A 12,008-nucleotide genomic window follows, 5' to 3' on the forward strand; every position below is an offset into this window, starting at 1 on the left:
AACGAAGCGGCTGGCCTCCTGCTCATCGTGGGTTCCCACCGTTTCCTAGGGACTCAGGGGCCCTGAGGAGATAGCAAAGACATATGCTCAGCATCTCAGCACAGTTCTCTTTTCACAGCATGCAGTCACAGCAGCCCTGCAGGGAAGATTAGCCAGGCAGTTATGGTTCTCCCCCTTCTACAGATGAGAAAATAGTTGAAGGGCTACTTGACTCATCCAGAATCAGACACGGGCTTACAGGATATTGATGCTGGAAAAGACATCAAAGATTAAAGGAAAGTAGTCTGCCCTCTCATTTTACTGATAGGGAAACTGAGGCCCAGGATCACATGACCTGGCAGCAGCCTTGATTAGTGACCACAATGGAATCCTCAGGTTCCAAGACTCCTAGTTCTTCTTCATCTGTAAAGTAATAATAGTGGCCAGCTCATAAGATGGTTATGAACACGTAGCCCTCAGAGGTAAGTTCCCAGTAAATATAGCTGGCATGTGACATTGCTTGCATTCATCTTTTATCTCCACTTAAGATATCTTGTCTTCTTGGGGTCTTTGGCTAGAACTATCCTAAAGAGACTTTCTATAAAATAGTCACCCTTAGGTTATATTTTCAGTGGTGAACTGAGAATGAGTTGTGTGATAAGATCAGTGAAGGACAAAATTGTTGAAGAAATATTGTGTGGAGGGTGGGGTGGTGGCTGTGATTTGGGGAACAATTCTCCTGCAGGTGTAAAGGAATAAAGAAACTGGCAGTCCTCTACTGCAGACATGAACACAATGGAGAGAGATATCCGGGTCCAGTTGGAAGCTCACAAAGAGTTATTGTCACTGTGTATCTGACTTTGCCCGAAGTCCCCAGAAAGAAAGGCAGCCAAGTCCTCGAGGCAATGGATGCGAGTCATCAGAGCACAAAATGAGCTCTGTGTGTGTTCCTGCTTCTCTCCACATGGTATTATCTCACACTGCATGGCACTTTACAGTTTATCAAGGTGAGACTTGGGTAAATTTTATCTTTGCGCATCCTCACAGCATCCCTAAGCAGGGGGCAGAGAATGTCTTTGTTTCACAAGGCTTACCTCTCATTTTACAAGCTGACCCTGAGATGCAGAGATGGTTGTGCAGCTTTGTGTAAGGTCACACAGCTAGGACACGGCTTAGCCAACACCCAACTAAACAGGGTCTGAGTGTATCTTTAGTCCTATCCAAGTCTTTACCCCGAAGTTCTGCACTCACCGAGTGATTTTAGTGTTTTCCATTGCTCTGTTCAAACCATAAATGCTCTCAGAAACTTCATACAGTTCTGTGAGGTCATACTCTTTCTTTGTTCTTTTTTCTGAGCCCTGAATACACTGCCTAGTGTACCAACTAAAGGAACACAAAGCATTCATGCTCCAGGAAATTCCCAGACCCTAAGATGACGATGTGACGTTTTAAGTAGTCACATTTCTGAAAAATATTTTTCTCTAAGCCTTACAAAGGACTCTGGGTACCAAAGAAAGTAGCCTGACACAGCAATTCTACTTGTAGGTATTTACCCAAGAAAAATCATTAGCCTACAAGATCACTTGTACATGAAGAATTCATGTTCACCCCAAATACATATTGATATTTGATATATATGTTTCCTAGAAATAATATATCCACACAGTGAATACTACCTCAGCTACGAAAAGCATGAACTACAGACAACATAATGGATGGACTCAGAGACATTAGGCTTACCAAAAGGAGCCACATACAAAAGAGTATGTACTGTATGCATCTATTTAGATGACATTCTAGGACAGACCAACTAAGCTATAGTGATAAAAATCAGAGCAATTTTTGTAAAGGGCAAGGAGTGGGAAGAATTAACTAGAAAGGGTACAGAGTAACTTTAGAATATTGAAAAAGTTTATGTCTTCTTTGTAGTGATGGTTTTATAGGTATATGTATTTGTCAAAACTCATTGAAAGTGTACATTGTACCTCATTGAGTAAATTAATAACACCTTATTAAATTATGTGTTATTTCTGAAAGTCAAAACTGAGGAAAGACCGAGAGTTGTTTTAGGAAAATGTGTTTTCCCCATAGCTCTACATACACATTTTGTTTTGTATATATGATTCCGTGGGTCAATGGTTTTATATATGTTGATTATGTGGTCACTTCGGGGAAATTTTCAGAAATGATCCTTGGCTTTTTACTAGTCAATCAACCCAGCATTAATCGAGCACTGCAGTTCAGTTCAGTTCAGTCACTCAGTTGTGTCCAACTCTTTGCGACCCCATGGACTGCAGCATGCCAGGCTTCCCTGTCCATCACCAACTCCCAGAGCTTGCTCAGACTTCATGTCCATCGACTCAGTTATGCCATCCAACCATCTCATCCTCTGTCATCCCCTTCTCCTCCTGCCCTCAATCTTTCCCAGCATCAGGGTCTTTTCCAATGAGTCAGCTCTTCGCATCAGGTGGCCAAAGTATTGGAGTTTCAGCTTTAGCATCAGTCCTTCCAGTGAATATTCAGGACTGATCTCCTTCAGAATGGACTGGTTGGATCTCTTTGCAGTCCAAGGGACTCTCAAGAGTCACACCACAGTTCAAAAGCATCAATTCTTTGGTGCTCAGCGTTCTTTATAGTCCAACTCTCACATCCATACATGACCACTGGAAAAACCATAGCTTTGACTAGATGGACCTTTGTTAGCAAAGTAATGTCTCTGCTTTTTAATATGCTGTCTAGATTGGTCATGACTTTTCTTCCAAGGAGCAGCGTCTTTTAATTTCATGGCTGCAGTCACCATCTGCAGTGATTTGGGAGCCCCCAAAATAAAGCCTGTCATGGTTTCCACTGTTTCCCCATTTATTTTCCATGGAGTGATGGACCAGATGTCATCGAGCATCTATCATGTGCCTAAAAGCTTCTAGGTAGTGGATTGGAAATAAAGACGTGGGTGAAATGCAAGCCCATCCTGAAGGAGTCCACAAAGGCCTGTAGGAAGTAAGTCAGAGATCACTAAGGTAAGAATAAGGAAAAAGCATCAAAAAATGTTCAGAACAAAAGGTATCCACAAGACAGTATGATGTCCTTATTATGAGGCAGAAAAACTGAGCCCTGAAAAGGGATTTGACAGACTGGGAGGGGGAAGGCACTCAACTGCAGGGAACAGCTTCTTTCACTCAGCCAGTGCTTAATCTTCATTTATTGAGCACCTTAATATGCCTCCTAAGGAAAGCAAGTTTGATTTTACCCAAGAGGGAACTTCAGGAATCAGACTGCTTGGGGTCTTCCCTTTAACAGCTGTGTGCCCAGAGCAAGCTACTTGGCCTCTCTGAAAAGACAGAGACCATCACGGATCCACATCATCGGTTATTGTGCTGATTAGAAAAGATAATCCATGGGAAGTGATCAGCATAGAATGTACTATAACCGTTAGATTCCATTATTGCTATTGCCGTCCTTAATATGGGGCTTCCCAGGTGGCTCAGTGGTAAAGAATCCGCCTGTAATGAAGGAGACATGGGTTTGATCCCTGGGTCAGGATGATCCCCTAGAAAAGGAAATGGCAATCCACTCCAGTATTTCCTGGGAAATCCCATGGACAGAGCAGACTGGCGGGCTGTAGTCAGTGGGGTGGCAAAAGAGTCCGACATGACTTAGTGACTTAATAACAACGTGCTTAATATATGCCGGAAACTTGAGCAGGTCCTGGAAATACTGAAGGAAACTCCGCATATGCATCAGTCAGCTCGGGCTGCTATAACAGAATACACCACAGACTGGGTTTCTTAAACAACAGATTTTTTTTATTTCTCAAAATTCTGGAAGCTGAGAAGTCCAAGATCAAGCCAGCAGATCTGGTTCCTGTGAGAATCCTCTTCCAAGTTTGTGGACAGCTGCCTTCTAGCTGTGTCCTCACATGGCACAGAGAGAACGAGAGTGCTGTAAGTCTCTCCTTCTCTTCATATCATTACATTAACCCCAGCATAGGGACCTTACCCCTCAAAACTTCATCTAAACCTGATTTTCTCCCAATGGCCCCACCTCCAAAAGCCATCATGTTGAGGGTTAAGGCTTCAACATATGAATGGGGATCAGGGGGACAGAAACAGTCCATTGGGTTCTAGTAGGGGGAGCCAGAACAAGTTTACTGATCATTAAAATACCATGTGCTAACCACTTGGAAAAAAAGAAAATTTAGAGATTCTGTGTTATAGATTATCTTTATCCCTTTAGAGGCCCAAGGAGGGAAATGACACCATCTGGACTCAGGCCTCCTGAGTCTCAGTTCAAAGGGGACATCCCCTGCTGTTGATGTCTCTGAAAGAAAAAAACATATCCTTGCTCCTTCAAATTCCCTAGAGCTCTGATTATAGTTGTCTAGAAACAGAAATCTCTCTGGGACTGCAGAGACAGGCCAGGTGACCTCATTACCTGGTTCCTGTGCTCCATCCATTTATACAGAAGCAACTCTAGGCTGCTTTCTGGAAGGCAACAACCCCATCTCCCCCTTTGCAAAGCAGGCTAGGGCCTGCAGATGGAGACTCTCTATCGCGGAGGGGGTTTCAGGGCATGAAGAAATAAGAGGAAGCTTTCAAACACTGCTCTGAGAGTAGGAACCCAGACAGACTGACCTTGGGTCTAGAAAGGCACATTGCAATCAACCCTGGCTCTGGCTGGAAGCAGTGCCAGCCCTGGGGCTTGCCACATCAGGGACCAAGGATGTGGTTTGCCCACCAACCCTGCAGCATTCGTGTCCCAGACTTACTTCCTGGGGGCTTTTCATGACCAACAGTGGGAATTCACCCCCTTCATTTTTCTCTCATCCTTTGAAGTTGCCTACATGTTCACAAACACACACACACACACACACACCATCCCAACATTTACCCACATTCTCAACTCAGACAAACTCAGACTCACCAATCACTCTCAGAAATACAGAATCATACATCTACCCAATACATGTGCACACTTACACATGTGCTCAACCACATGTACTCTGACATATACACACACACTGTCCATACATACATCACATCCTCATCCACGTACACATGGCCCCTCACCCACAGTGCTCTGCTGACCTCTCCCTTCCAATCACTCATGACTTCTCAGAGGGAACATTCAGATGTGTTTAGTAAAACTGCCTGGACGTCTGGGTACTCACAGCAGAAAATCTTCCTGAACTGTAAACTTCCATGTGATTGGTTCTTTGTTTTGCAATACCAAACAGTACGAGGTGTCTGTTGAGTCAACCAGGACCAACTGCTTATCATATGGCTCTCCCATTTGCCTCTGAGTCACTGTTGTGGTGTGACATCATGGGCTAACCTCAACTTGATGGAAACTCTTTGGGGCCCTTCAGTCTTCCCGTAGGAGGCAAGCATGCAAGACCTGGGAGCCCTTGGCAGCTAGAATGGACAACCTCACAGAGGTGTCAAAGAGTCTGTTAAGACAAGCCCAGGGTCCCTGTGAAGTCAGGCAGAAATCCTGTACCCAAGAAGTCTTAGAGGCAACCCTGGCTTCAAGAATGAACATGTCTATGTAGAAAACCCGCTCCCATTGAGGCCAAAGCCAACCATTCTTTTCTTTCTCATCTGTCTGTAGTCCTGTGGCTCACTATAGTTTGGCTAAAGGCCCTTCTGCTGCTGCTGCTGCTAAGTCGCTTCAGTCGTGTCCAACTCTGTGCAACCCCACAGACAGCAGCCCACCAGGCTCCCCCGTCCCTGGGATTCTCCAGGCAAGAACACTGGAGTGGGTTGCCATTTCCTTCTCCAATGCATGAAAGTGAAAAGTGAAAATGAAGTCGCTCAGTCGTGTCCGACTCTTCTCGACCCCATGGACTGCAGCCCACCAGGCTCCTCCGTCCATGGGATTTTCCAGGCAAGAGTACTGGAGTGGGGTGCCATTGCCTTCTCTGAAAGGCCCTTCTAGACAAGCAGAAAAGTCATAAATATTGATGCTCCCTTTGATAGGCTGAATAATGGCCCTAAAAATTATCCAGGTCATACCTGTGGAACCTGTGAATGTTACCTTATATAGCAAATGAGAATTTTGCACATATGATTAATGATCTTGAGATGGGGAAGTTATCCTGGATTATCTACATAGATCCTAATTGTAATCAACATGAGGGAGTCAGAAGGAGACAGAGGAGAGAGAAGGCAGTGTGAGATTTGATGATGCTACACTGAGGGCTATGGAGACGGAAGAAGGTGACTTCAAGCCCAGAAATGCAAGGAATATAGTTATAGGAGCAGGAAAGAAAAGGAAAAGACTCTGACCTAGAGCCTCTGGGAAGAGCAACACCTTGATTTCATCTCAGGGAAATGGATTTCAGTCTTCTGACTTCCAGAACCGAAAGAGAATAAAGGTGTTATTTTAAGATACTCACTTGGTAGTCATTTGTTCTACAGCCATAGAAAATGAAAGTACCCGCCATGGCAGACTGGCTGGTCCATGCCCTCCTTCATCCTGTAGGCTTCAGAAGTAGAGATGATGGATGGGGAGTCCATCCTGAAGTCCACCCTGTATTCCTTGGGGCTTTCTCCTGGAACATGGGGACACAGAGGCCTGGGGGATGCAGCATGGGAAGTGCCCCAGCAGAGAGAAGGAATACCAGTGCAGCCCTGGCTCCCTGAGAACTAGGAAACAGGGCACAGAAACCCCAGGGAGCTGCCCTCTGGGTGCTCACTAACCCAAGATGAGTAGGGTCATGTTTAGGAGTGAAGAAAAACCTTAAAGTCGTGGTGGTGAGAGAGCCAGTGCAGAGATGTCTCAGACAGGGAAGAACTTGGGCTCTGACCATCATTCTGAGGGAGAACGGGGCCCAGAACCACACTGGAGCTCTCAGCCTCCGGAATGGGCAGTCCCCAGGGCTGACGGTCATGCACAGCTGCCCACATGTGACTCCTCCCAGAATATTCCCTACTGCTGGCCTGCGAGTCCCTGCTGAGGTAGGCTTCTGCAGGGCCTGGGAGCCCACATCACAACCTCATTACAGCTGCTGGCTGGTGACACCCCATGTGTGCTCAGAGCTAATGTCACTCTCCCTGTGGGCTCTTTTGAACAACTCTGTTGCTTTTCCTCCCAGATCATCATGAATCTTTCCCTCACTTATTTCATTTTTTTTTTTAATCTTTTATTAACTCTCTCTATGAACTGCCTCAAAGCCTCTGTATAGAGGAAGGACTTGTTAGTAAATAAACAAATGGTCAATTAAAAAACAAAACCAGGGACTTCTTGAGGGTTCAGTGGTTAAGACCGTGCTCCCAATACAAGGGGCACAGGTTCAATCCCTGGTCAGGGAACTAAGATCCTGCATGCCATGTGGGGAGGCCAAAAAAAAAAAAGACAAAAACCAAAACAAACAAACAAAGACCTTCAGAAAATATTAAGGACATTCTACATCCCTGGCCTCACCTCACCTCCACAAAATGAACCCAAGGGATGAAGTAGAAATCAACTGTGTTATAAGTGTTCCAGTTTTTATTAATGCTTAACAGATTACCCCCCAACTTAAAGTAGAACCACTGATTCGTTCTGGGTAAGATCTTGTGCGACAGGAATTTAGAAAGGGCTTGACTGGACAGTTCTCGCTTGAAATCTCTCCTGAGCTTTCACTGAGATGTCCACTGAGGCTGCTGTCATCTGAAAGCTCAACCCAGCCGGACCTCAAATCTGGCTTCTCTCACCTGATGCTGTTTGACAGTTGGGAGGTGAAGTGGGCTGTCAAATGCAGCACTTATCCATAGCCTCTCCATATGGCTTGGACTTCCTTATAAAATGGTGGCCTCGGGCAACTCAGATTTTTTTTTTCAATGCTTGGCAGTTCAGAGTCCTGAAAGACACCTACCATACAAAGTGGAAACTTCATAGTTTTTTTTTTTTTTAATAACTTTATTGAGATATAATTTAATACCATAGAATTCACCCTTTTAAAGTGTACAATTTTAGAATAGTCATCAGTTCAGTTCAGTCACTCAGTCATGTCTGACTTTTTGTGACCCTTTAAATTGCAGCACACTAGGCCTCCCTGTCCATCACCAATTCCCAGAGTTCACTCAAACTCACATCCATCGAGTCGATGATGCCATCCAGCCATCTCATCCTCTATCGTCCCCTTCTCCTCCTGCCCCCAATCCCTCCCAGCATCAGAGTCTTTTCCAATGAGTCAACTCTTTGCATGAGGTGGCCAAAGTACTGGAGCTTCAGCTTTAGCATCAGTCCTTCCAAAGAACACCCAGGGCTGATCTCCTTTAGAATGGACTGGTTGGATCTCCTTGCAGTCTAAGGGACTCTCAAGAGTCTTCTCCAACACCACAGTTCAAAAGCATCAATTCTTCAGCACTCAGCTTTCTTCACAGTCCAACTCTCACATCCATACATGACCACAGGAAAAACCATAGCCTTGACTAGACGGACCTTTGTTGGCAAAGTAATGTCTCTGCTTTTTAATATGTTGTCTAGGTTGGTCATAACTTAGGATTGTGCAAATATTACCACTCTCCAACTTCAGAATGTTTCATCACAAGTCACTCCCCATTCTTCCTTCCTCCTAGTCCCTGGCAACCAGTGGTCTATTTTTTTGCCTATTCTGGACATTTGATATGTACTCAATCATATGATGTGTGGCCCTTGTGACTAACTTCCTTCATTTATCATAATGTTATCATGGTTCATCCACATTGTAGCATGTATCAAAACTTCATTCCTTTTTATTGCCATTTTTATCATAAAAAAGTGCTTAATTTTTTTAAAAATTGTGGTAAAATACATATGACATAAAACCTACCATCTTAACTGTTTCAAAGTATACAATTCCACGGTGTTGGGCATATTTATTGTGTGCAACCAAGCTCCAAAACTCTTTTCATCTTGCAAAACTGCATTTTATGACCAAAGCTCAGAGGCTGTATAGCATCACTCTTGCTGCATTCTGTCGGTAGTGAGTCACTAAGGTTGGCCCAGAGAGAACAGAGACCTCTCCCCCACCTCTCAATGGGAGGAATGTCAAACAATTTACAGTTTTAAAACCACCACAAACAAATAGTAGAGATATGTTGAGGTCCTTTAATGGACCGGAACCTGATGGTCCAGAGTTGACGATAAGAAAGCAAAAGAGAGAGAGAGGCTGATATTCCCTGGTTTACGCAGAAAACCAATAAAGTCCTTGACACAGGGCTTGCATCGCTCACGAAGGCACCGGGCACCCTCTCAAGGGGGTGAAGGCACAGTGCACCTTCTCGAGAGGGCCTTAGAAGCCCGGGCAGGGGAGTGAGCACGATGGGTTTCTAGGCTCCAGAGAATTAGCCGGAGAGAGAGAGAAAGAAAGAGAAAGAAAAAGAAAGAAAGACACGGGGACCCAAGCTCTGATGGAGCAAAGGTGTTTTAGTCAACATAGTGTGGGTATATATACTGTCTTACAAGGTAGTAGCTTTGTTCAGCAAAGATAAAGATCAAAAGTCCAGACTTACAAATTATCAAGAAACATAAGGCAATCCATATCAAAGAGAGAGGGTTGTAAATAATCATTGTTACCATATGGTTCATAAAAAGGAAGAGGGTCGTAAATAGTTACTTCTCACCGTATGGAAAAACTAACGATGGAAATGCATGCATTCCTCTGCCCTGGGAGTGGTTTGCCACTCCTTTTAATTCCTGAATATTCAGGAATTAATAAGGAATAGAGATTCATGACAGATCCAAAACAGCACACAGGAAGCCTCCTGTTAAATGCTTCCTGACAATTCCCCCTATTTTATTATATTTGTGAGAAAGGTCCTGATCAACTGAGTTGGTTTAGTATTAACCAACCTTATAGAAAGGCAATGCTAAACAACAAATATAATTACCAAGACAATCACCAAAGTTACAGTTCTAGACCTGATGCTGTGGGTAATACTTTGAAACGATCCTCGTGAGTCTAGCCCAGATAATTGATCAGCTAGTTGTTCAGCTAAAGTTTCCAAATTAGTGGAAGAGGGCAGACCTTTAGAAAATGTTTCAAAGATTTCCTTTTGCAGTAATTGCACATTCAGAGAGGCATTATCATATATGTTTTGTAAATGAAATTTGATTTGTAACCCAGTTGTAGGCACTATGATTGAAATGAACAGGAGTAACACAAAATTGAGTAGAATTCCAACCACAATTTAGTATCACTTGCTTTTGCAAATCTATTAATTGATCTCCGACCCATTTGCTGGCTGTTTTTAGTTCCTGTATTTCCTCTTGAATATCCTCATCTACCTGAGCCTGAGTAGCCCACATATAATGAGCATCTTCAGTCCAATTTTGGATAAAATTATGTGTTTGAGTCGAGGTATGTAAAGCAGGGCCAGCGACAGCAACAGTGGTGCAAATAGTTATTAACCCAAAAATGCCAAAATCAGCCATCCAACGAATCGTTTAGATCGTTGGAGCAGTTTAGTAAGTAGTCTGGAGGCAAGTCCAGCCATGGGACCTTCTTCCCAGGGTCGCTGGAGATTTACTGGTAACCACAAATTACGTCGAGATCGAAGAATCAAAAGGGAATCATTTCTTAAAGAAATAGAGGAGTTATGACAAGTATATAGTTTGCAATTAATAGAAGTTACAGAACGTAAAGTCTTATTAAATTGTAAATTTACTATGGCTATAACAAAAGGGAGTGGGACACAGGCCTGTATAAAATATGATTGATTATAGTGAAAGAAATAGTTACTATGACTACGACTGGTCCCTGTGAAACGTCCAGTCCAAGTCACAAGTTCTTCGGTGCTCGCAGCAAGTTTCCAAATGTCCCATTGTTCAGGCCCACTCTGTTTATCGAGGATGATCCTAGGACGAGGTGGGGCTAATCCACCGTCAAGCCACCCAAGAAGTCCTTTGCATGGTAATGCTCCATCGTAGTGTCATTAATTTTCCATGCCACCTGAGTAGCATAGTCACACACAGTGCTGTTAACATCATCTGAGCAGTTAGATAGCCACATACCATGGGGTCCCCAATCGATAATCATATGATTAGCCACAAACATTAATTTTCCTGATTTGGCTTGACATTTGTCCCAACAAACAGGAGTATATGTAAAGTTCTTATAAGTAAACCCTTTGCATAATGTTCTTTGTTCTTTCCTTAACTTTTTCCCTAAAGTCTCAGTAGTATAACTATGGTTCACTGACAAAGAAAGGGCAGTAAATAATCCAAGCAACATCCGAAAATCCTTTTGGGAGGCAGGGCGAAAGCCCAAGTTTGTCGGCTAACGTTTATGCATAATTCTGCTGGGCCCATGCACAAAGGAAGGACTTCATAACCTAGAGAAATATTAATTAGTTTTCCTTCTTCTTCAGGGTGTGAGGGCCCTTTAATGCTCCAGGGAGAAGGCATATGTATAGAGTCATTAGTTGAAACGATTGGTCCTCTCTCCATCCATTCAACCACCTGTAGTAAAGGGGAGTTGGGTATGTAAGCCCATTAAATATGATTAGTTAGAATGGGGGAGGCACAGGCCAGGAGACTGAGCATTGCTAGGAGAATGTATTCAGGGCTCCGAGGTATTCCCTGTTGAGGGACCAACTTTTCAGCTTGATTAGTAAGGGTTTTTATTTGTCCCCAAGTGGGGAGATCATAAGGTTGATGCCGCTGATGGTGGTGCTTCCTGGAGATCTTCACAGCCACCATGGCCCGCACTGGAATCTCTTCCTCCTGGGGTCCTTGTTGTCCCGTCTCCATTTTGAAGGCTGGGGGCCCCCTTGGGTCGAATCTTCTGAAGAGGAAGCCATGTGAGTTCATTGGATCCATCCGGGGAAATACAAGCATACCCCTTTCCCTGTAAGATTAGTTTCCCAGATTTCCATTGTTTCGTTAACCCGTCTTGGTACCAAATGGGCAGAGGAAGAGAAGTGTCCTTCGATTCCTCGAAATGCTTTTCTGCTCTTGTTAAGATTTCTCAATGTGGTTTAAAAAATTTAAAACTAATAAAGCTGTATTAACAATAGTTATAGGTTTAGAAAATATCTTATGTTGAACTCTAGTAAAGTCTGCTT

At 43.8% G+C, this 12,008-nt stretch overlaps 1 long non-coding RNA gene across 1 annotated transcript; it reads right to left on the reverse strand.

Moving 5' to 3' along the window:
- Nucleotides 1-3,760: 3,760 nt before the first annotated feature.
- On the reverse strand, nt 3,761-6,806 carry LOC113897895. The gene is made up of 3 exons (XR_003512445.1): nt 6,717-6,806; nt 6,374-6,529; nt 3,761-3,890 (listed from the first exon to the last, which is right to left on the reverse strand). It is a non-coding gene; the product is annotated as an uncharacterized LOC113897895 (long non-coding RNA).
- Nucleotides 6,807-12,008: the final 5,202 nt, after the last annotated feature.

The sequence above is a fragment of the Bos indicus x Bos taurus genome, chromosome 8, assembly GCF_003369695.1.
Source record: "Bos indicus x Bos taurus breed Angus x Brahman F1 hybrid chromosome 8, Bos_hybrid_MaternalHap_v2.0, whole genome shotgun sequence".
Classification (NCBI taxonomy): Eukaryota; Metazoa; Chordata; class Mammalia; order Artiodactyla; family Bovidae; genus Bos; species Bos indicus x Bos taurus.